This window comes from Rattus norvegicus, chromosome 6, assembly GCF_036323735.1.
Source record: "Rattus norvegicus strain BN/NHsdMcwi chromosome 6, GRCr8, whole genome shotgun sequence".
Taxonomy (NCBI): Eukaryota; Metazoa; Chordata; class Mammalia; order Rodentia; family Muridae; genus Rattus; species Rattus norvegicus.
This window is the reverse complement of record NC_086024.1, coordinates 48,134,210-48,159,348: the sequence shown is the minus strand read 5'-3', so window position 1 is coordinate 48,159,348 and position 25,139 is coordinate 48,134,210. Positions and strand designations below refer to the sequence as shown.

Below are 25,139 nucleotides of genomic sequence, written 5' to 3'. Positions count from 1 at the left end.
AGCATTTATCTATCAAGTGGGCTATTCTGAGCAGCCACACTGTTGTCTTTTTAAATGTCCACATTTAGCAAAGATCTTGACCAGACAGATCTTCTGAGTTCACATATCATTTCTCCTATACCCTTTCATGGTTCTTAAGGACAAAATCTTCATTTTCTCTACTCAAATCAATAACCCAAGACTGGAGACCCTAGTCTGCTTTTATTTTATGTATTTTCAGGTAACTTCCTGCCTGGTCTCTTCTCCAACATCTCCAGCACCAGAAATTTCCTTCTACTGCAGGTCTGCAGAATGAAGTATCCCAGATATCAGACCATCTCTGTTCTTTCTTTATAGCCTGGAGGACCCTTTGTAGTTATCAAACATTGCTTTAAAAATTGAACTAAACATGAGTTGATCAAGTATCTTCAAAATATATTCTGAATTTATCCTCTGATCTCTATCTCAGTTTCTACAATCTTAAGATTAGCATTTGATAACATGTTCACATTCCAGACTCCAAAATTCCTAATTTTCTTTTAAATTTACTTTTATAAGTAGTATCATGTTAGTGAATTATTTAATTGCACTTGTCTTTCCTTCATTACCATACATTTTTTAGCATTGCCTCTGATTATATCCTTCATTGCTCTTTTGACCATTATCAGTTCTATACCATTCTTTTATCTTTATGTGGCAATGGTCCAGAACACTGGAATTACCTGAATCTGCAGAATATGCTGGGACATATTTGACATACTCTTATTGGGTTACAATTCCCAATAGTTCCCCCAGCATTAACTCACTTTCTGAACCCCAAGCATATTGAGTTTTCTTCCTCTTCCTCTTGGTATGTATGAACCCTGGTATGAAAAACCACTAATGATGGCTGTAATCTAGCTTTCAAGTAAATATTTCTATTTTTTGTTTAGATCTCTGATTAAAAATTCCTTAAAGAGCCCTTCCTTCCTTATTCCACATTAGAATACTTTTGTGTTTATCTTTTAAAGGTATAATTTAGTGTGTGTTGGGAGGGAGGTGCATATGAGTGTTTCAGGAGGTTAAAAGAGGGAATGAAATGCCCTGGAGTCATAGTTAGAGTTATAGGTGGTTGTAAGCTTCCCAATGTGGATTCTGAGACCTCAAGTCTGGTTCTCTGAAAAAACAGAAAGCACTTTAATTCACTGAACATACCATATCTCCAGCCCGATTCTTCATTTAAAAACAGCAAAAAACTCAATTTTTTATTCCTTCTATCTAAAGCAATTTGTTGATATTTTTAAAAATCAATTGACTATGGCTTTATTACTTTTGATTTTGGTCTTTCCTCCCCTTAATATAGATTCTTCAAATGATGAATCTGTTTTCACCATTTATCCTAATCATGACTACACAGTCTGGCATACAATAAATATTTGTTGGGCAAATGACATCTTGGAGCATAGCCCAAGGCCAAGGTTGCTCCAATCTCACCCTCTGTGTCAATCAAATTAAATTGATACTGCAGATTTCAAACTTAGAAATATACTCACTTTAGGTATAATAAAAATGACAGTTAGTTACTTCTTTCTCTAGTCATTCCTTCTTTTAGTTTTAAACGGTGTCTAGAAAACTGGAACAATTTTCCCAACAAAATGAAAGCTACAAATCAATAGAAAGTCCTACCAAACTGTACGTGTTACTCAATAAACTAAAGACTTCTGCTGAGTACAGAAGGTCACTTCTTATTAAAGTTACAGTAAACACATATTAAAGTATAATCGATCAACAGTATATTAAAGATAAACATGAAACAAAGACTCAATGAAGGGTGATATTGCTCCCATATATAATTCATGTTGTGTGTAGGTACTAAGAAGTGTGTTTTTGGACTAAATATCTCACTTTCTCTTCCACATGTCAAAATAAATAAGATGGCTCCAAAAATGCTAGGAAAACTCTTGAATTTTCAGAGGGATTGCAGACTTGTGCTGACTTCAAAATGAGCCAAGACAATACTAAGCAAAGGGAAGTAAGTGAACAAGCACAAGACAAAGTCCACAGTCTTCCCAGTGAGGCACCTACAGGCATTCGAATGCACATGCCTTGAACTCTAGGAAGAAATGACCTTCCATATCAAACTAAAGTTTTTCTGCGTTTATTGAATAAGAGGAGCTATTGGTAGGACCTTTTCCCTCACAGACTCAAGTCTGCAGACTGCTAGAAACAACGGACAATGGGTACCTGCCCAGTGTCCATAAATGATGACCTTGGGTTATCATCTGGATGGTGATATCTTGTGGTTTTCAATTCAAGGATCTGGACAATGAGAGAAGATCATGGGACAGAGTCTGTGTTCTGGTGACTGAGCAGTGACAGTAGGCCCAAAGGCCCATACATTGCTCTGCCTCTCTACCATAATCAAAGATGCTGACCTGTTGGAAGATACCGAAACAAAGTAGGAACACCTTAAGCCTAACATAAATTAAGGGAACACTGTGCACCATGATCTGAACTTAGGATTATATGTGCCCAAGAAGCTGGGAGATGTCAGAAGTACCCATGAGGAAGGCAATGACAAGGTTATCAATAAACATAATAACCCAGTAAGTTAAAACTATGTTGAAATGTTCAGCATTCTACACAATTTTTGCATCTACAAAAGTTGCCCTCGAACTCAACACCCAAGCAAGGTCTCATTTTTGGTGTATGTCTACTGATCCTACCTTGAACTTTATTTTAGAACAAGTAGTGCATTGTCTCAATTCCACATTTCAGTTCATTACAAGTGAAAAGAGAACATGACCTGTAAAGTGACCTCAGTCAGGAAGGTCCCTCTACAACTTGGGAGACTGTGATGCGTTGGAAAGAGTGTAAGCCTGCAACTCACCGAGCAGCCCTGGCAAGTAGTAACGGTGTCAGTACTCGGTATTAATGATGTTCTCTGTGGCCATTTACGCTAAATGAAAAGTGTAAATGCATAGGGAAATGCGGGATCTAGCCAGGCTGTTAATGAGCCATCCTCAAATGGAAAGTTCTACACAGGATTGTCCATAGCTGCAGATGTCCCCTAGTAGTTTAGTTCCTCTGTTTCAGGAGAGAAGATGTGGTATCCTAGTCAGTGATCTATTGCTGTGAAAAGATACCATGACCGTGGCAATTCTTACAAAAGAAAGCATGTAATTGGGTCTTGCTTACAGTTTTAGAGGTTTAGTCTATTGTTATCATGGCAAGAAGCAGGGCAGCATGCAGTGAGACGTGGTACTGGAGGAGTAACTGAGAGTTCTGCATCCAGATCTGCAGGCAGCTGGGAGAGAGAGAGCCACCGGGCATGGCTTTGACTTTTGGAGTCTCAAAGTGGGCCTCCCAGTGACTTGCTCAAGGCTACATTTACCCCAACAAGAACACACCTCTTAAACCTAAGTAATGTCACTTCCTGATGCCTAAGCATTCAAATGTATGAGTCTATGGAATCTCTTCTTATTCAAACCACCACACGTGGCAACATATGTAGAGAAAGTTCTAGCAGAAAGCAGTATAGACTATCATAGTTATAACCACCCTCATAAGACCAGGGTGAAAACCAAACAAGAAAGGACTAGGATTTATCCAAGTCTGACAAAGCTTTTAGTTACCCACTCAGGAGCTTGAGAAGCCTTTATCCAGAAGAAAAGAGTAGAGATAGAGGTCTTATTTCTTGGATAACTATACCTGAGGCCCAGCAGGATAAAGAGGCTAGCAGATCAGCTTTAACATTTTCCTACTTCATTTTTTCCCAAAGAAGGAAAAGAGTAAAAAATTTGTACTTATAAAACTGAAGAAGATGACTTCAAAGGCATGAAGAACATGGCTAGTTGGTCCTGAGAGTTGTAGAAGGAAATTATTTCTCATCTTGAAAGAGGGACACGCTACATGCTTCTGGCTCAGACTGGATCTGTTGTTTTTTTAAGAGCTCCTCATGACTGATAAAGCATTTCTTTAAAATGGCATAGCGGGGAGAGGGGATCCTGGTGTTCATTCCTAACTTGAGAGCTAATAGAACCTTATGGTTGCTGAGAGATGCTGGCACTTTTCTTCTTGGAGGAGTGGCTACTAGAAGGCAAGTATGGCATGGTAGTTGACCCTACATCAATGCACACATGGGTAGCCCTAACTGGACCAGGTGGTTATATTTTATTATTATTAATCATTTTAGTCATTTACATTTTAAATGATAGTCCCCTTCCCAGTTACCTCTCCATAACCTCCTCTTTGCCTCTATGAGGATGCTCCTCCACCCACTCACCTACTCCCACCTCCCTGCGCTAGCATCCTCCTACACTGGGGCATCAAGCACATCAAGTCTCCACAGGACCAAGGTTGGTTGTTTTTAAAGAGAAGAAGAAAGCATGTAGTTGGGAGAGAGATATGTTAGGGAATATGGGAGGAGAGAGGGAAAAGGGGAGAATAGATATGGCCATAACAAAAATACAGTGTTTATATGTATAAAAACTTAAGGAACAACCACAAAAATAAAGTACAAATCCGCAACAGAGCAGTGTTTGAAAAATTACAATATTATAAAATAACGAGTTGTTCTATGCATCTTTTCTGTAAATGGTAACCTTGTTTTGTTTTGCTCCTGAGGATGGCCTCTGACCTCCACATGCATGCACACACATGGCCATGCACCTACACAGGAACAGCTATACATACAAGACCATGTGTGTATATGTACAGACAAACAGACACACACACGCACACACACACACGCGCGCACGCGCGCGCGCACACACACACCCCAAACTGAACTTTCAGAATTCCCAAAACATTTTTAAGTATTTCATGAACTAAGTGGAGATTACAAAAACTCATTTAGAATATAAACAACCTGACTTTTTTCCTTTTATTGTTATTGGCTTTACTAAGATTGGGTCTGACTTTATAGCCCAGAAAGTCTGAGTGTACTTCATAATACAAATTAGCCTTGAAACCTAGGAAATCATCCTAACTCAGACGCCTGAGTGCTGGGGTTACAGATATGAGATACCTTATTCACCTTTGATCTTCTCAAGGTGGCTTTTTAAAAACTAATATACTGCCAGAGTATTACTAACTTTTAAATATTTTTAAATGCCTAGTAAAATGGCAACCATTTGAAATAAAAAGAAAAATGACTCATTCACAATTAAGAGTATGCTTAGGTAGATCAAACACACAAAGATAAGGCACACACACACACACACACACACATACACACACACCTACCCTCCCATGTGCACATGCCACACATGCATGCATGCCCACACACACACATGCTCATGCACACACACAAGCCATACTGACCTACCTCCCCCCCCGACACACACACAAACCTACCCCCATATACACACCCACACAAAGACACACACCCAGACATCAAATTATAATTCAGTATAAACAACAGCTCGATGAGAGAGACTAATCAAGTTTTAAAAAACTGCAGAAAGCTCAATAAGGTAGATGGGGAAAGAGAAGGCGAGGGAGAAAGGTTGGGAAAAGGATAGCGTGAACAGAGAGGGGTTGGGACATTGAAATTATGTAATGAAGCAGGTACTAATAGTCACGCCCTCATGACTGCTCACTAAAGAGATCATAGATTATTAAGATGTGGTTCTTCTATCTGTTTCTATACCTGAAGTGCCTGGTCATAACTAGCAAATCAATCCTAGCTGTGAAATCAGACCCTACAACAGCCTAGGTCTGTCGCCATGGTAACATCCTAACCTGTGTTGCCCAGGGCTATGCCCACCACCCATGGCTCCTGAGCACAGGATTCTTACCTAGTGAGGCAAGGGGACCAATTCTATTGAATTTTAGTATATTTAAATTTAAGTGGTGTGGAGGCTTCCTTTGGACAGTAGCTCTCTAATGATACCCATCTGCATTAAAGGAATGTAGGAATGTATTTGCGTTATGAACTTGAAATATCTATAGAAATATCTTCGCCATGATAGAGATCCTGCCAGGTAAATACATATCTAATTCTTTTCCTGGGAAGCAGTGGGCTGCGAAAAGTATCCTGGTTCCTGATTGAGCTGACATTTAAAACCCTGCTTACCTTAAGGGACTGTAGGCATTTCCCTAAACTCCCAGGAAACCAGGCCCCTGTCATTTAGCTACAGCCCCGGGGTTTGTGGCCATCAGTCGTATAGGAACAGTACCCCAAGCCCTCCCACATGTAGTAAAGGTATCTCCAAGCTCTCAGACCAAGCCAATAGAACTACCTACTGTCAGACCCTGACGCACCCCAAAACCGTATGTAAGAATCCTATCCAGAAGGATTAAAGGTATGTGAGAACTACTCTGTCTTCTGAGAGCTTGTCATAAATGTTGGGAATCAAACCCCTAGCCTTGAGTATGTACAGTAAGCACGCCCACATTGGGTTGTGCCCTCAATCCTTTTTAATTTAAATTTTGAAACTTTCAGATGGAGGCTTGCTACAGTTGCTCTGGCTAGCCCTGCGTGCTCTCAGACAGGCTTCAAGCTAGCCATTCTTCGGCCGCATCTTTCATGGAAGCTTCGGTTTCTATTCTTTATATACTGCACAGTCACACTGATGCTTGAGGAAAAGATCCGCTCTCTAGAAATTGCTGCCAGACGCTCCCCTGCGCCCCTCGCTGGCTAGTCAGCCTCCGGCTGGCTCAGCGAGGGGGGCGGTTGGGGGGTTGGAGGCGGCCATGTCTTGGAGCACCTGAACCAGCAGTGGAGGCAGAGAGGCTATTCCCCTCCCTGCTGTTCTCTCCTCTTAGCCTGAACCCTCTCACCTGGCCCAGCCAGAGATCTCCATGGAAAGCCTCCAGTGACAGGCCCACACATTCCGAAAGGTCTGAATTACTAGGAGCTCATAAACTCCTCAAAACAATTTGTTCAGTTCATCACCTTGGCCAAGCAACTCCACAAGCTTCCAGGATTCTAGCCCACCAAAATGGCCATAGAAGTAATCTGTATATGAAAAATATTACTGCCTACCTCACTATTGAGTTATAATTTAAATTATGCTCAAACACTTAGGGAAAATAATTGCCCAAAAAAATGGATAAAAAGTAGAAATACGGATATGTGCAAAAGATAAACTGCTATACCTACACTCAAGGTAAGATTTAGGAAAATTAACCATTAAACCCCAAAACATAAGGTAGCATGCTTTGAAAAAAAAATTGCAGTTTTCTATATAAGGTGTATTATCTACTTAACATGCCACATTCAGCATAATACCATAAGTATGTATATAATACTGAACATACTATATCATAAATATCAGTATAATAAATCAATATATAATATATTATGTTTTATGCTAATAGAAAGATAACTATTATTGGCTATTGGAAGGTCACACTATATATTATACGTTAATGAAAATACTTTACTAAAGTAGTTTACTAATATAGTTTATTAATAATATTTTAGTTTACTAACACTAATATTATAAATGATAGTTTACTAATATTACAAAATATTAAAAATAAACTAGTAGATCACATTCCCAAATAATAATGAAAGCAACATAAAACTGGACCTAGTTGTCCTTTTAGGGAGATATCCATGAAAAGAAATTATGTCAGGAAGAAAAAGGCATTCTCAAATAATTATAAAAGCCTGTGGTAGGTTACTCTCACTTACTTCTTCTTTTATTCTTAGTCTTATAGGGATAAAACTGAGAGCATTTAAGTTATTTGACTAAGATTATCATTTCCAACAGGCCTGCCAAAAGTAATTTAGAAGTTGCCTATTATACAATGCTATTGGCTTTAGAAGGTTCTTAGAGGTTCTCTGAGGTTCATGTCTGGTAAGCCTCTAGTCTGATAAACTACTGTCATCAATTATATGATCTCAGAAAAGAGCTGCCCTTTGGAAAGCCAGGGCCATTTGGTAACGTGTTTCAGTTGCTGTGACCATGACAAGTCTTACAAAAGAAAGCATTAAGTTGGAAATTTGCTTACAGTTTTAGAGGATTAGTTCATGATCATCATAACAGGAAGCCAGCAGGCTCAGTGTTGGAACAGTTGCTAAGAGCATCCTGATGCACAGGCAGCAGGTATATTAAGAAACTGGGCCTGATGTGGCCTTTGAAACCACAAAGCAGACCTCCTCCAACAAGGCCACACCTCCTAATCCTTCCCTAACAGTTCCACTGCCTGGTGACTAAGCATTCAACGACATGAGCCTATGAGGTCCACTCCCATCAAAACCACTATATAGTGGAAAGATGTATTCAATTCTCAGGTCTTTGGAGAGATTGTCAGTTACTCACTGCCAGGTGTGTTCTTCTGAAAGACTTCTACTTGGTCTGCCCATGAGCTCTTGGTGAAATGAAATTAAATAGGTAGAGATATTACTGGCACTCAAATTGCCCTGTATAAACTGTAACCATGCATATCACATAACCATTTTCTTCAACCCTGACCAACAATTTAACACTCACTTTTACACAATCAACTTTAGGTCTTATTCATTAACGAAAACACTTCAATCTATGAAGAGTGATTGATGCATTTTGGGGACATCATTTGGCCCCACTGGTTTATCTTTGAATCAAACTCACAATACAATAGAAGCTTGAGTTGAAAAGAGTGGAGTAAAGTGATGACTGAGATAAAAACAGTTGTTTTATGCAGGTTGCTCCAGGAGTTTCCCAAATCCTACCATTGCATCTTGAGAGTAAACCCAATACCAGTTGGAGAATTGTTGAAAGACCCAGACAATCCTGGAAATGACTGGTCAGTTTAGGAGAGATAGTGAAAACAAGATAGTATAATATTCCCACATTACATGAGGCATCTGCCAGAGGTCACATTACCAGTGTCAGAAATGACAGTGGGAACTGGCACTTCAGTTTCATATTTGTTATGAAAATCCATCAATAGGAGCCAAAGCCAGGAACCCATGTTGGCCAAGTCCCAGGTACATGCATCTTCCATCATTTACCTGGGACTTCTCTCTCTAACTAGAAACACTGCTTCTAGGAACACGCCATTCTCTAGGTTGTGGCAGCAGACAGTATACTCCAGAGGGAAGACACTGAAAATTAATTGGACTTGCAAGTGTCAAGTTTCCAAAACTCAGTAAATGATGTTAATAGACCGGTGTTCCTTCTCACCTGCCTTTCACACTAAACAGAGCTTGTGACATCTTCAGATTGAATATCCTCTGAACTAACAATGGCAATATCATTTCTCAATTGTGCTTTACAGAGAGAGATGAATTATCCCATTTGAGCGTGTTTTGTTCCACAGAAAGCAGATGAGTGAAAGAAAAATGGTCTGGAAATAGGACCTTGCTTTCACAGAGGCCTAAGGAATGGGGACTTGGCATTAGACAGGTACAGCAGTGGAGGTTGTCTGTATGGTGAGGAACTTGCTAGTGGGGTATTGCGTGCTGTGATAACTACATTTGGGGGCTTTAATGTTGTCATCTTGGGTGGGTAGTAAAGAATCTGGTGGCAAAACTACTAGAAAATAGTCAAGAGCTCTACCAGTTTGATTATACATACACGTAAGACTTCTGGTATAATGTTACAAGGGCTAATTGGCTGTGTTCAACGCTGAATGTTACATGACATAACCCAGAAAGTAAACACAGGCTTAAAAAAGAACTCTCAACTCTACAAGTCCAACTTCTAATCCTGACTTAGCCAGGTGGGAAGCAAAACTGTGACATGCTTAGATTCTCCACCAGATGAGACTCTCACACCAAGAAAGGCCTCTCATGATACAGACGGAGGAAGGCTGTGGTAACAAGGTCCTTCAGAAGACGCTGCAGGTTCCCACTCAGTGAACTCTCAGGGGCAAGAACTCCATCTGAACGCACTGCAACTGTTCATATGGCCTACAGTTTTCTCAAGAAGAGTCATGGCAGCAGCCGTTGGGGCCCAGAGGGACTCAGACAGTAGGATATCCCTGACGTTTGTAAAGGAGTTGCCCAAGTTGGAGCCATGGCAGACAGAAACTATTCAGAGTGAAACAGTGCCTGTAATAGGGTCTGCTACTTTCTGCACAAGGACAGGGAGGAGGCTTAGGAAGATGCTAAGAAGAAAATATGACCTACTTCTTACGGGAAAGAAAAATATGCTTCAGCTGGAAAAATTCCAAGGTGGGCAGATCAAAGAATTACAGAAATCCAGGAATAAGAGGACCATGACTTTAAAGAACAGAACTGGGGTGAATCAAGACAGAGTTCCTCTACTAAGATACAAGAAGCTAACAAGATATGGCATTCTGGGTATCAGAATCCCTGTGGGCCAGTGACCTCTATGTCCCTTTTTGTCCTTCCTTTTTATAGGTGTCTACTACAGTTCTCCTGTTACCATTTCATCAACATGTACAGTTATGTGGGAGAAAGAAAAGATGTTTTGTTCTGTTTGTTTTAAAATTCACACCTCTCTCCAGCGAGCAGAAGCATCCACAGACCAAAGCATGGATAAAGAGAAGCAGATAATGAGACGAGGGATGTTCAGTATTGTCAACTGATGAGTTTTTAGAGGACTTGTTAAGACATGATTCCACAGTGACCAGAAAGGAGGCTGTGATAGATTGTTATACTGAAGCCACCAGTGAACCACACCTACCTGTACCTGAATCCTATACAACCATCGAACTGGTTTTTGCCATGGGCCTGGTTCTGAGCAATACAAATCAGCAATTAGGATTGCGAAAAATGCTGGTATGCAGCCTCTGCCTCTGTAGTTTACATCTTGCCTTCAGGAATGATGGTGCTTATATATGGCAGCCTTGTTCAGATGAGCCTCCTTATGACGGAAACCCTTAAGGAGAGAAGGGTCCAGCCACTTCAAGGTGCAACTACTGAACGCCCTCCCTAACTATGTCCTATCTGGGCACCACCATGTCTTCTATGAACCAGAGAGGGTGCTGCCAAACACCTCTATTCCTGTTATGGAGAATAAGTCGTGGTTTAAAGCACAGAGATCTGATGTACAACAGGTAATTGAAAAACCCTTTAAAGCAGCAGTAGAAGAAGCTAGCAGAGATGAGTAACCTTTTCACCATTTAGGGCAGCAAAGTAGGTTTTCACCTGCAATCCCATGTGTGCCCAAACCCTCCATTATGTGGTAGATCAGAATAGTGTCTTAATAGAGACAAGGTCTGAAATTTCTCCTTCCTATGAAATCTTTGTGCAAAGGTGCACTCCAATGAATGAGGGCTTTAACTGAGAAAGAGGAAGGTAAGGATTCCAGGAAAGAAATCAGTAACACAGAAGGGAAAGCATGTGAGCAAGCAAATCCCCAGGATGGTGATGAAGCAAAACCCCCATGAGAGTAGCAGTTCACAGGCCCAGCTCATTAGAAGACAGAGACAGAAGACTCCTAATGGGTGTCTGTGAGAAAATAATATTTCAATATGTTCAGAGGAGATTAACCTTCTGTTGGGAAGGGAAAGCATGCATCAATTAAGAGTTCTTAGAAACCCAAATGAATACAAAGAAATGATGTCAATTTCAGAGGGGAAATTTCTACAAAAGACACAAGAATCGTAGTCCATGGAAATAATCATTTTGAAACAAGAAAGGAGAAGTTTGTGTGCGTGTGTGCATGTGTGCATGAATGAGTTTGTGTGTGTGTGTGTGTGTGTGTGTGTGTGTGTGTGTGTGTGTGTGTGTTCTGGAATATAAATGCATGTCTGAAAAGGGTGGCCATTGATGAATGCTGCCTCTGTGCCTTGTACATTAGATAATTATTTGTTATTGCCTAAATGAAAATACCAAGAGACAGGTATGGACAGTTTATGAAGATATATGAGTAATGACCTTCAGGAAAACTGACTAAAATGTTGGTAGTAGATGGAAGAGAGGAGGAAAATCCGTATAGTTCTGCTGCATTGTTGTAGAAGTTCTTAGCCCCAAAGGCCAAGTAGCTGAGCTTCTCTTAATAAATCCAAAGGAAATGTTACTACCCCTAATCATCTGGGGTTGGGGTTGAAACTCATGGTCACTACAGAAGTTAACCAGTTTTATCTGGATCAGTTTATCTGGATCAGCTAACCAGAGAGGATGCTTTATGTGGACCAATAAGAAATAACAGAGGCGAACATATGACTCAGAAAATGGAGGCTCTGGAAGGAGTAACAGGCAGTGACTTTAATCTTGCCAAATTATTTACTTTATAGACAGCTTGAGAAGAGCTCATGGCCAGACACAGACACTGCAAGCTCATGTCCATCTCAAGTCGAAAGATTTAAGTGAGAAAGAAACAGAGAGATGCACCTTTTGGGTATAGATTGACACTGTCCTTGCAAGCAGCATTGAGTGGACACCATTATTTACACATCGATGCCAAAGGTCATTGCTTCCTCTTGTCTTGTTATAATCTATCCTTCAAACAGCACCGAGTGTGATCTCAGTCAAATGTGAATGCCTTGAGCCCTGCACAGGACCTGCAAGAGAAGAATGGAATCTATTGAAGTTATGAAGAATGATTAAAGCTTAAATGTTGTGGAAGAAAAGTGTGTGTGTGTGTGTGTGTGTGTGTGTGTGTGTGTGTGTGTGTGTGTGTCCATGCTGCCTGAGTGAAAGTCAGAGGACAACCTTGGGTGTCAGTCATACATTCTATATTGTCTGATCTTGTTCATTGTTGCATATGCGAAGCCCAATAACCTTTGAGGTTCTGGTCCATTTTCTCTCTCCCATCTTCTCATAGGACCAGGTTTGGATTACAAATGCTTGTTTGACTGCATTTAAACTTTACTGGGGTTCTGATTGTTTAAGCCTGGACTGCCAGGCTTTCCTGACAATCACTACAACTACCGAGCCATCCTACCACCCAAGAAGATCACTATTCTTGGAGGAAGAGGAGAAGTGATACAGAGCCAAAAGATTAACTAGAGGTACCCAGGGAAGCCAGAATCCAGGTGAGAAGCGGACCACAGACACAGCAGCTGCCACTCAGCACTCTCTCCTGCTTTGCTCTCCCCACCATCAACCGAGATCATTTCAATTAAATAAGTGTATGTGGCAGCATCATGGGCTGCCACCCCTTCATTTTCTAAATTGCTGTCCCCAGGACAGAGGTCAGAGAACACAAAAAAACATCTGCTGCAGAATAAATCAGAGCACTTGGGTTCACTGCTCCCGCACCTGTCAAAATGTGCACTGGCTTCTGCAGTCTCCTCTCAGGGTGGGTGACCCTCTGCTTCCTAGGAAGGTCAGCCAACTTCTCAGGTGTTTACAGATGATGGCCTTGTTGATTCCCATAGCTGACTGGTGTCACTGGCCATCTACCATTTCAGCAGGACTCTCTCTCTCTCTCTGTTCTCATGGAGATATTATTTAAGGAGACAGACACACACCATAAAGACACATCCATTAGTGAGAAATATCATTCTAAACAGTGGTCCTCAACATTTCAATGCTGGGACCCTTCAACATACAGTTCCTCATGTTGTGGAGACCTCAACTCTAGCCAGACTTTGTGGATTCTTCTTTCTTCCTCCCTTCTCCACCCTTTTTCTTCTACACTTGCAACCCCCAAACACTAGATAGGAGAGGAAAGAGAGGGTAATGTAGAAAGGTGGTAATGTCATTGCTCGACTACTTCCTGCTGATTAGGGCACGCAAGTTCCTTGGGACAATTTTGATCTTAATGTCAGGATATATAATTTCTTCTTGTTGTTCTTCTGTGTGCACTACTACTTAAGAACCTGCAATCAACAGTAACCAAACAACGACCCACCCCACCTTTCCGGGCCCTGGCATTTATATACTTTCTGAAAAGTCCCCAGAATTCCAAACATCACACAATCACAGAAACTATCTGCAGCTGGCAAAATCACACCCCTGTTGGATGGTACACAAAGCAAATCATAGTCAGCTGCTGTGGACAATCTGAAGACGCCCCATATTCCATACCTGAGATTAAAACAAAACTACTTGCATAATATATCTGTGTTTTTAAAAGAGAGCAAAATGCCAAAATTGTTACTAAACCCAACCATAAAATTATTTCATTGGTACTTCATAACTGTAATTTTGCTATGTTATGAATCATCATGTAAATATCTGATACGTAAGATGCCTGATATGCATATGTAACCCCTGTGGGAGTCAGGACCCACAATTTGAGAACCACTGATTTAAACTATCCAGTTTAAATGGGAGCATTGTCTCTGAAACTCTTGATTCTTTGAACTGAGTGGTCCTAACATCTCTCAGTGAAGACTTTTAAGAAGTAAATGTCCAGAGAGAATCAGCCCAGTCATATCATGTTTTGAGCTGAAGTTCTTAGAAAACTATTCTATAAGGATGAGGGACTGACTGAAGTTCTTGATGATGGAGAGTTGGAATGCTATAGCTCTAGAGTCAAAGTTATTGGGCTATCTCTAGTCTCCTTAATAGTCATTAGTTATCTACCCCTATGAATGACCTAACATCTTGTGACTATCAGGCAAAACCTTTTAGAGTATACAAACTATAAGCTTCCACAAACCCAAAAGCTAAGAATGTCATTAGATACCCTCATTTGAGAATACCTATGAAGAGATTTTTCTGTTTTGCTGTAGTTCAGATACCCAATGTACCTTTTAAAACCTACCTTTATTTATAGATATCTTTTATTGTGTAACTAAACAAACTTCACAAAACTGTTTCTATATTGGAACACATTACTGGGCATAAACCTAACCAGTGTTTTTGGCCTATAGTCACATTTAAGCTAAATTTCTCTCTCTATCTCTCTGTCTCTCTCTGTCTCTCTCTGTCTCTCTCTGTCTCTCTCTGTCTCTCTCTCTCTCTCTCTGTCTCTGTGTGTGTGAGTATGTGTATATGTGTGCATGTGCATGCATGTGCGTGTGTGTGTGTGAATGTGTCTTTCTGGCTCTGTGTGCATATGTGTGTGTGCATGTGTGTGCATGTGTGTGTGTGTGTGTGTGTGTGTGTGTGTGTGTGTGTGTGTGTGTGTGTGTGTTTGAGGGAAAGCACATTTGATTACGACCTACCTCTCAAGACACCATATCCTGGGAACAGGATTGCCATAGTTACCATCAATAGCTCTTGGATTTTTTTTTCTTTAGGGTATTCTCTTATTTAATCCATCCTTTTCACAGCTATTGTCCTCTGAGGAGATTTGTTTGAAATACTTCACTAGCCATTTTTAGAACTGAACCTCTAATACTTTTCATATGAAGGTTATTGTGAGCTCCTCTCATTAGATTTACTCCTTTGTATTTTCCAGTTCTGTCACTGCCATGATCAGTGACTATTTCACATTACTAGCTCTTTGCATCATCATGAAAACACGCTTTAAGCAAACTCATGTACCCAACAGCATTGCATTAATTGTGATTAATTTTGTACAGTATGTTACTAGATTGTTTTGAATTTTGTATGCAGTCAACATTTTTATTTGCAAATAAGATTTATGTTACAATTTTGTTGGCTCATATTATTTATCTTTGCTCTTATTATAATGAATTTGTAGCACCCAAAGGAAAAAATATAAAGAATTTAGATTGGTGATAATGAGAAGTTTTATTTTTCCTAGATTTGAAGTAACTGACACCGTAACTCATCACAAAACACAGATATAGATTTTTCTGTGGAATTTCTGGTAAAGAATTCATATTCTGCTCCTGGCTTCTTCAGAGGGCTTAAGTCATGGATGCCCATGAGACCCTGAAATCATTTGAGCACCTGCCATGGTGATTTTCTTCCTTAAATCATGAACATATCAGATCCCATAAGAGGAGATGCCGGTAGTGAACCATGAGTGCCTCACTCAGACACACCCAATCTGATCATTTCTAGGTACATCCAGATTGAAGTCATAGAATTTTAAACCATTTTAATAAATGAGATGAATTACTTCTTTATGGATGAAAACAATTTTTAAAGAATAGCCTAATCATGGGTAAAACCAGGACTTCTCCCTTTAGCTACATTCCTTGTCAAATAAAGCATTTAATGAAAGCAGATTCTGTGTTAAAGAAAAAAAACGGTCAATAATAGAAAAGAAAGAAGAAAAAGTTGTGTTGAAAGGGCCCGATCATAGCTAGGAAGCTTTCATGCCGCTGTGTGGCTTCCAGGGAAGGGTCAGGTAGATGCTGTTCTCCAAACTGGAGTCATCATTTCTGAAAAAGCATGGGTTGCTCCACAGTTATAATTTATACTTGATGTTGTGGGTTATATCTTAAATGTTCCCCCAAAGGAGAATGTGGCTGAACATTTTTGAGGTAGCTTAGAAAAAGTTAGCCCCTGAAGGGATGTTGACACTTTGGTTTCTTCCTCTCTCTGTTTGCTTCCCAGGCTCCTCCACATCAGAGGCTGCACTCACTGTGATCACGCATCGTGTTCTGCTCCGCACAGGCTCAACGGCACCTGAGTCAAATGATCTTACACCTGGTCATTGGGTCGAAACCAAATAACCTTTTTTCTGCTTATAAATCACTCATCTCGAGTATTTTCTCACAGTAACAGGAAAACTACCTATTCTCAGGAACACTGGCATTGTTCATCTAATATATTTTAGTTTTCTAGACTTTATTATTTTAAAGAAAACCTTGCAAATTAAAACAAACAAACAAACAAACAAAAAACAAAAACCTCACCACCAAAAAATACTCAGACTCGCGTCTATGTGTTCTAATGAAGTTCTACACTGTCTGAATAGTGATTTTGAAGCCATGAGGCTTCATGAAGGACTGTATATGTGCATTATTCAATATATTTTATGCACTTATCCACCACAAGAAACAAACAAGAAAATGTCAGAAATATCAATTCAATTTCTATCCTGTTTCATAGCCTGTGTCCGTCACCTGACTTCAGTCCTTCCTTAGCCCCTGATTTTTTTCGACATGTTATCTTGTACCCAGATGTGCATTTGTTCACGTGTACATGCGTGTCATTGTCTCAATTCTGCATATGAAGGACTTTTGATTTTTACAAAGCTATATGCAAATATATCATAATAAATCTTGTAATAAGTCTTTTCATTAAAATGTAATATACAGGGCTGAAGAAATAGCTCAGTGAGTCAAGTGCTTGGAATGCTAGCATGAGGACCTGAATTTGATTCCCAGTGCCAGAGGATAAAGCCAGACATGATGGCCCAACATGTGCTTATAATCACATGCTAGGCAAATAAAGACAGGCAGATCTCTGAGGCTCACTGGTCTAGCCTTTTCCGTAAGGAAAGACCCTGTCCCAGAAACCAAGGTGGATGGCTTCTGAGAAAAGACACCTTAGGTTGACCTATTACCTCCGTAAGTGTGTACATGCACAGGAGAATTCACTTACATCCCAACAAACACACTGGCACATGTATACACACACACACATACACACACACACACACACACATACAATTCAATGTGTATTTCTGAAGTATCTGTATCTCAAGAATATTTTTACATTTTAGATCATATACGCATATATACATATATATATATATATATATATGATTATGCCTAAATTTTGTTTGGTTATTCTGTTAACACATTTTGTTCCTTCTCTTGTATATTTTTATATGTGGAATCTGTAGATTTCCATATTATACAGATTCCATTTAATAACTCATTTTCTTGCTGCTGATTATATTTCATATTAAAACAAGCTCATGTCACCACAAGCATTTACTATTATGGATTACTTTAACTCTCTTAGGGATTTTTCTTTCTCTTATCCAATTGCATTGGCCAGAATTTCAAAAACCATCTGGGTGCTGTCAACCCAAAATAAACTAGAACCCTAGTCCCTGTTCCTCCTGAAGTTAAATCCAAGCAAGGCTGAAGCTTATAGGGAGAGAGCCAATGGGGTTAGCACAGCGACCCTGCTTTCCTGTACATACAGTAGATGTTTGTATGAGTCACATATCAATGAGGTCAGGTAGAGTCCATTTTCTTCTTTAAAATATAACATGTAAATGCATAATTCTAAGTCTGCCTTTGAGATCATCACTATATCTTCAGGGACTGGAACATTCGAGGGGACATTTGCTATCTAATTATAATGAGAAGAATATAGTCCAAACAGAAGTCAAGTTGTGTAAACTAAGCCATGTAGGAGCACTGGCACTGACATTGGTCTGTGTATTTTCCATGGCTGCCTGTGCCTGTGGCAGGGATGAAGCATTGCAGAAACCCTACATGTGTGCACAGCTCACAAAATTCTAACCTCTGTCTCACCAATTATAAAGTTTGCAGCCCTAGATTTAAAAATAAAGAATTATGTGACGTGAAAATCTAGCTAAATAGGTCATTGGAATGAGACTTAGTGCTTACCTGGTACAATTCTCTGATACTTTCTGGTCTAACCAAATGTGCCAGACTGCATTTTGCTTTTCTCCCAAAGGATTCTGGACTGTCTCTCTGTGCCTATTTGCTTTCTCTGGGAACTTTGTCTATGACTTTCCTCAGGGAAAGGCATATTGAAGTGGGACATCACACAGCAAGAGTAGAGGGGCTTTAGGCTGAGAATATTCCAGCAGAAAGCCTTGGCTCTCTCCAGGAGTACCTCTCCCCACACTCAGAGGCACTTGGAACCACACCAGTGTCTTCCTGCCTGGCTGTGTACTTTGTGAGCTGGCTCCAGGTCCAGTCAGTCAACGTTGCCCTACAGCACTCCCATGACCAAATTAGTCTCGGTGGTGTCAAGGCTGCCTGGCAGCCCTCACTAGCCAGCTGGCCTTTTGTCTTAAGGGAGTGTTTACCTGAGAAAGTGCAGGCCCAATCTACAGAGGCTCTAAAGGGGAGGATCAGTGCATTGCTAAAGGGGTCTGGGACACAGACCCAGGCCACTTGGGAGCTCATAGGCCTGAAGCCAAATCTTACGGTTGCTTCCTCAAAGACCTCCAGCTACAGAGGCGGGCCTGTGTTTGCAGGGACTTCTACACAGGGAACCTATGAGCCTCTGGATGGAAATCACTTCTTTTGCTACTATGCCTGTCCCTGACCGGGCACTGCCTTCTAGATCTTTCCTGAGAAGTTTCTCTAAGCCTAACAGGAAGGTTAGGGAGAGAGTGGATTGATTCTCCTTCCTGTTGACATTTTAGGCTTTTGCTTGAAAGGAAGATTGAATAGGAACCAGAAAAGACCAAATGAATGCTCAGGTGGAAGAAGGCAACCAAAGGATGTAGCTTTGTTCTGTTGCTGTAGTCACTGTTTTTATTGTCCATGCAAAGCTGGTGTGTGTGTGTGTGTGTGTGTGTGTGCGCGCACACATATCCTCCAACATCAAAATCTCTAGTTAATTGTTAATTTTCCCATAAGTGTGGGCTGAGATGGTTTATGAGCTTGATAAAGAGCAGGCTCGGTGATGGCTGGGAAGGCTTACTTTCACATCTGCCAGTCATTTTGTTTGCACCAAGATGGAGAAGCAAAGCAGAGGCCCGTTGATTGTGAGGCTGGCATGGAAATAATCAATTAGATGAGAAGGAGAAATCCAGACTCTGTAACATCAGTGACTCTTCAGTGAATGCTCAACAGGACTGAGCATAAACACCTTGCGTGTATGGGATATTTGCATTTATCTCACTGGGTAAAGTGAAATGGGGACAGTCCAGTTTTAAAGACAGTTTTCAAATAAGAAAAAGTACAAAGAAAACCACAGCAGCAGAAACGTCTGTGAAAAACTATGTCTGTCCCAAGAATCTCCACCCTCCCCAAAGCTGGTGCTATAATAAAAACAGTATAAACAAACCCAGGGAGCTATAAACTGTGTCTACCCCCATTTCATATGTCTCCAATGACAAACCAAAAACCCATTGCACTCTGGGAAACCAATGAGTTTATCAGGTTTACTTACAAATTATCGAGTGAGTCAGGAACATGGGGCATGGGAGACACTGAAGGTACACACCCAGCATGCATGATGGCTTCCCCACATTTACATAGTTAGAGCCATGTTCCCTCTATTCTCTGCTTCTTCCAACCCTCCAAGTGTATTTAACACAGTTATATAAGAAAGGCCTGGGTAGCAGTGGCTGGAAGCTCATATAGAACTCAGGTAAGGCTCCAACAGCCATCTCCACCTCTCCTTCTATGAGGGGTGAAATGTCAACCAGCAATAACCCTGGTTGTGATTGGTTCTTGAAAGTTAGCACAGCTTATCTGTGAAAGGTGATGACTGTTTTTCTTGGAGGACTATGTTCTGACACAAAGGGAAACTACTCCATAAATACTCTGGCAGAGGGCTTGTCTGTGAATTTGAGCTAGCTTTCATGGTAGCACATTCATTTACCTTCTGATCGTGGGGATGCGGAACTACAAATAGCTGGCTTCTCTCCTATATGAGATTCCTACCTGGTTTGAGCTTCCCAGCTATGTTACATGCAGGCAATTTTGTTTGCCTCTAGAGGAGGCTCTTGTGACTGGGAAGTTTCTGGTTCCAGTGACTCTGATGAAAACCTTCTTTCCCATGGGCAGTCTGAGCCCTGACTCAGCTCAAGTTTTTGGCAGAGGTAAGACTAGCTTTGAAGTTTAACTTGGCACTAGCTCACGTCTTAGCCTCCAGCACATATACCTGCTGCCCTTTCAGCTACAGGGCTTATGACCCTGGTCTACAGTCACTGGGTACTTCTCAGTCTGGGTTCCAAGACTGCAGAGTCTCTTTGAATGCTCCAAACAACTATGCCAGCTTTGCCTGAGACTTTGTTAGAAATACAAGGCTCCTATTGAGTCAGAAACCCTGTTGGAGGCCCAAAGAGTATGGCTTAACAGGTATGGGAAAGTGTGAGAACTTTTGCCAAAGCAATGAGGAAACACAGACGGATGAGTCCAGGGAGCTATGGAATGAATAGGTGGATGAATCCTGACATCGGAGGGAGCATGCAGAGACCTTCATCCAGCTCCACCTGACATGTCTGTGTTCTGGAAGACTTTGCAGGATCCCAGGGTGTCTTCACATACCATGTCCAAAAGAACTTTGAAGCTGTTCTCATAAGAGAAGCATCAAGAGTCAGAGGCTACACGGACCAGGTGACTTGCCAATTCCATTACAGGTGAATCAGGTTAGCCAGATGAGTCTAAAAAGCAGCACACTAGGTTGGAAGGCATCCGAAGGGGGACACACAGCCACCCTTACTAATGGAGAAACTTGAATGCAAATTACAAGAGGACGTTGGCTATGGCCACAGTAGAGTTAGGACAAAACAGACCTTCTTCTATAGGTAAAACTGGTCACAGCTCTCTACATCCATTCGCTTAGAAAAGATATGGAAACGCCTGCATTCCAGCTACCCGATCCACAGCCTCTAGCACGTTTCCAGTGAACAATGAGTAACTGCTCTCAATTGGTCTTTGGAGAAATGTCGGCCTGGATAGTGACTCACAAATCCTGAAAAATAAATAAATAAGTAAGTAAATAAAATAGCCATCATTTCTTTCCCTCTCTCAGTCCCTCCCTTAGAGAAACAGGAGCTAAATCCCTGAATACCCTACATGACTTATGCTCCATCATCCCGTAGGCTACACCCCTGGCACACTTCCTTCTCTATTTCAGACAGCTCTGTGTGTCTTATAGAGGTTGAAAAGGGCATGTCCTAGGGATTTATGTGATTGTCTTCTCAAAAATGTAGGAGCAGGTCGGCTTAGCTCTGACAGTCTAAATACCATTTTCACGCTTCCTTTTAGCACCATGGGTCTCTCTGGGCTGTGGGTTCGATAACCAGAATCTTGAGGTTCTCCAAGGCTCCTGGAATAGGGACGTGCTCACCACAAGTGGTGGGGTTGATGGCTCATTCTTTTGTTTTCCTCTCTGCCCATCTGATTCTATCCAATCTGCAATCTCCCAGGATATCTCAAAATATCTGGCTCATCGCTGGCTCCCTTCCTTGTGTTTAAGCACAGTTATGTATCCTCTGCCAATTCAATGGGTTCTCGTGGAATGAGAAGCAGTTACAATGTTCAGTCCACTTTCTCCATCCAGAAATCTGGGCAGCTTTCAAAGGCTTTTGCATGCAATTCTTAAATATTATGCTGAATCAACAAAGAATGTGTCGCCAAACTTGAAATCTTGTGCAGTTGGCTGCTTCTCCACCATAGCTCGGAACAAGGGTATACAATACGACATATAGGGAGCTTTAAATGCTCCTTGAATTGCCACATAGATTACATAGATTGAGAGTAGTGTGCAGAGTCCGTGGGGATTAGGTCAGGTTATTTCACACACTGAGCACATCTAAGTATCTGATACCCAGACCGTGAGCTAGAGTATTTCCAGCAGGGGAGGAGGCCAACCCTGGCCTGGGGCCCACATACCTCCTCCCTGAAGTACTCACTCACCCCACTTCCAGCCTGCAGATCCATGTGTCTCTGCCAATGCAATGGTACAGTGTGTTCTCTTTGTGTTCTCTTGGCTTAACTCATCATTACTTCTGAAAGATATTTCATGTTTCATGTATGAGCTTGCTCATTTTCATTTCTATTTAAGTTTGAACATACAAATGAACTATAAATCCACGCTGTCTAGTCACATTTTATATATCATTTGTTCTAGTTTGCTTTCTGTTGCTGTGGTAAACACCATGACCAAAAGCAACTGGGGGTGGGGGTGGCGGTGGGGGAAGTTTTATTTCGTCTTCTAGCTTACAGGCCATCACTGAGGGATGTCAAGTCAGAATCCAAGGCAGGAGCTGGAAGCAGAAATCATGGAGGGATGCTGCTTACTGGCTTGCCCTCTGGCTTGTGTTCTCTTATACAGTCCAAGCACATCTACCTAGGGATGGATGGCATCGGGCACACTCACAAAACTCTCACACAAACACGGCTACAGACCAAGATGGAGGTGATGTTCAATTAACGTTCCCTCGACCCCGGTGACTCCAGGCTGTGCTGTGTTTGCAAGAAACCGAACATACAGAGCCATTACTGAGCTGTGGCTCATGTCCTAAAGGATTTGCCAATTTCAGGATTTTGAAGGGGTTCATGTTGTAGTTTCCCTTAGTTATGAACTTAGACGTGGGTTAATATACTCATAATAACTTAGTGATGAGCATTTGAGGAATGGTTAAACTGTCATCCAAAGGGGCTGACCCATTGTACAATCCCATTGGCAATGTCTAAGAGGTCTGGTTTCTTCGCACGGCTAGCCACGCTTGCTATTGTGATTATTTTTAATTAATTGTCTCTCAGCCTGGATTTGATGTGTGTTTCCCTGATGACTCATGGGGACAAGAATAGTCTGTGTTTAGTGACTATTTATCCTCTCGGAGAAATATCTATTAAAATCTACTTATTTACTTGTGTTTGTGTGTGTCTATGTTTGATCACGTGTGTGCCTGTGTGTTTGTGCCTGTGTGTGTGCTTCTATGTTCGTGCATGTACGTTCATGCCTGTGTGTGTGTGTATGTGTGTGCACACACACCCATGTACTTGCATGCATCTTGCCACATATCTGAAGGTCAGAGGATAACCTGAGGCACACAGTCTTCTGTCATGTGGTTTGTGGTGATCCAACTGAGAGAATCAGGGTTGTTTAAATATCATTTTCCTCTGAACCCTCTCACTACCTCCTTGCAATCTTTTTTAATAGATTTCTTTTTATTTTATGTGCACGAATGTTTTGCTTGAATGTGTGTAGGTGTAACACATGTGTGCCTGGTGCCCAGAATAGCTCAAAGAGGATGCTATGTCCCCTAGAACTAGAGTTACGCAGAGTGAAAGGCTACCATGTGGGTGCTGGAAACAACTCACAGCGAGTGCTCTTAATTGCTAAGCTTTACCTCCGTCCCCTCATGCCAGTAATCTTAATGGCCTTGAATCTCAGCATAATGCTGCACATGTAATCAATACTGGTGCTTATTAAACTAGCGATGAATTAATAAATGTCGAGCTACAAGAAGGAATAGTTCTCCATGTACTGACCATCTGTGCATTTGCTTGGTGGAGCTTTTCGTGTTCATTCAATGCCAAGACGCAGTAGCTGGTGCGAAGCACAGGGCCGGCTCCGTGCAGTGCTGCTGCCCGACGGGTGCGGCGAGGCCTAGCATTGCCGCACATCGACAAAATTGACTTAAGGGCACTGTAGTAGCCTCTAAGCACTCAGCCAATCCCAGCTCATGTGATCCTCACCTAACCGGAAGTGGCATGCGATGAGACTCACCTCAGCTTTCTTTTTTTTTTTGGGGGGGGGGGCATTTCAATTTTTTTAACAACAACAACATAATCTAATTTAATATTTCATATCACAAAACGTATTTGACACAGTACAATGCTAATTAATCTGAGACATAATCCCTGTGGTATAACTATATAGTAGCATTACTCTATAATCAAATGAAGATACATGTTTGTAATTTATCAGTCAAAAATGAAAAATTTCTAAAATTATTCCTGATTTTTTTTCAGAAATATATCCATCTTTGTATCAAGTTAAGCTTACAGCTACCAGGAAGAAATTTTTTTTTATTTCTATATTTTTTTTATTAACTTGAGTATTTCTTATATACATTCTTATATACATTTCGAGTGTTATTCCCTTTCTCGGTTTCCGGGCAAACATCCCCCTCCCCCCTCCCCTTCTTTATGGGTGTTCCCCTCCCCACCCTCCCCCCATTGCCACCCTCCCCCCAACAATCACGTTCACTGGGGGTTCAGTCTTAGCAGGACCCAGGGCTTCCCCTTCCACTGGTGTTCTTACTAGGATATTCATTGCTACCTATGAGGTCAGAGTCCAGGGTCAGTCCATGTATAGTCTTTAGGTAGTGGCTTAGTCCCTGGAAGCTCTGGTTGCTTGACATTGTTGTACATATGGGGTCTTGAGCCCCTTCAAGCTCTTCCAGTTCTTTCTCTGATTCCTTCAACGGGGGTCCTATTCTCAGTTCAGTGGTTTGCTGCTCACCTCAGTTTTCTAATGGAGGAACAGTTACTGGTCAAGGTATTCAGGGAGTCTGTGTTCAGGGTCTACCCCTTCCACAGCCAGGCCAGATTTCTCCCTCGGTGTAGCAATGGCTGGATCTGTCAAAATTGACAGTTTTTATTCTGTTCTTTTCCTAGATAAAAAAAAAAAAGACGAGGTCCTAATGAGGAAAAGTCATATATTTCAAACTTTGGGGGAAGTCTAGAGGAAAGCAGGTTCTGAGTTTTATCTATCTGTTTCAGTATAGTGAGCAGAAGATTGAAGATTCAATCAGTTATGACCTAGCTTTGGAGAAATCTAAGGGTAAATATGGAGGACTAAAGGATCTAAGTGTCAAAGGCATTGCTCTTTTCTCTTC

At 41.2% G+C, this 25,139-nt stretch overlaps 1 long non-coding RNA gene across 1 annotated transcript; it reads right to left on the bottom strand.

Annotated features, from left to right (window-relative positions):
• Nucleotides 1-19,062: 19,062 nt before the first annotated feature.
• LOC120093243 (uncharacterized) lies at nucleotides 19,063-24,908 on the bottom strand. The gene is made up of 3 exons (XR_005486362.2): nucleotides 24,764-24,908; nucleotides 22,207-22,298; nucleotides 19,063-21,259 (listed from the first exon to the last, which is right to left on the bottom strand). It is a non-coding gene; the product is annotated as an uncharacterized LOC120093243 (long non-coding RNA).
• Between the last annotated feature and the right edge of the window lie 231 nt (nucleotides 24,909-25,139).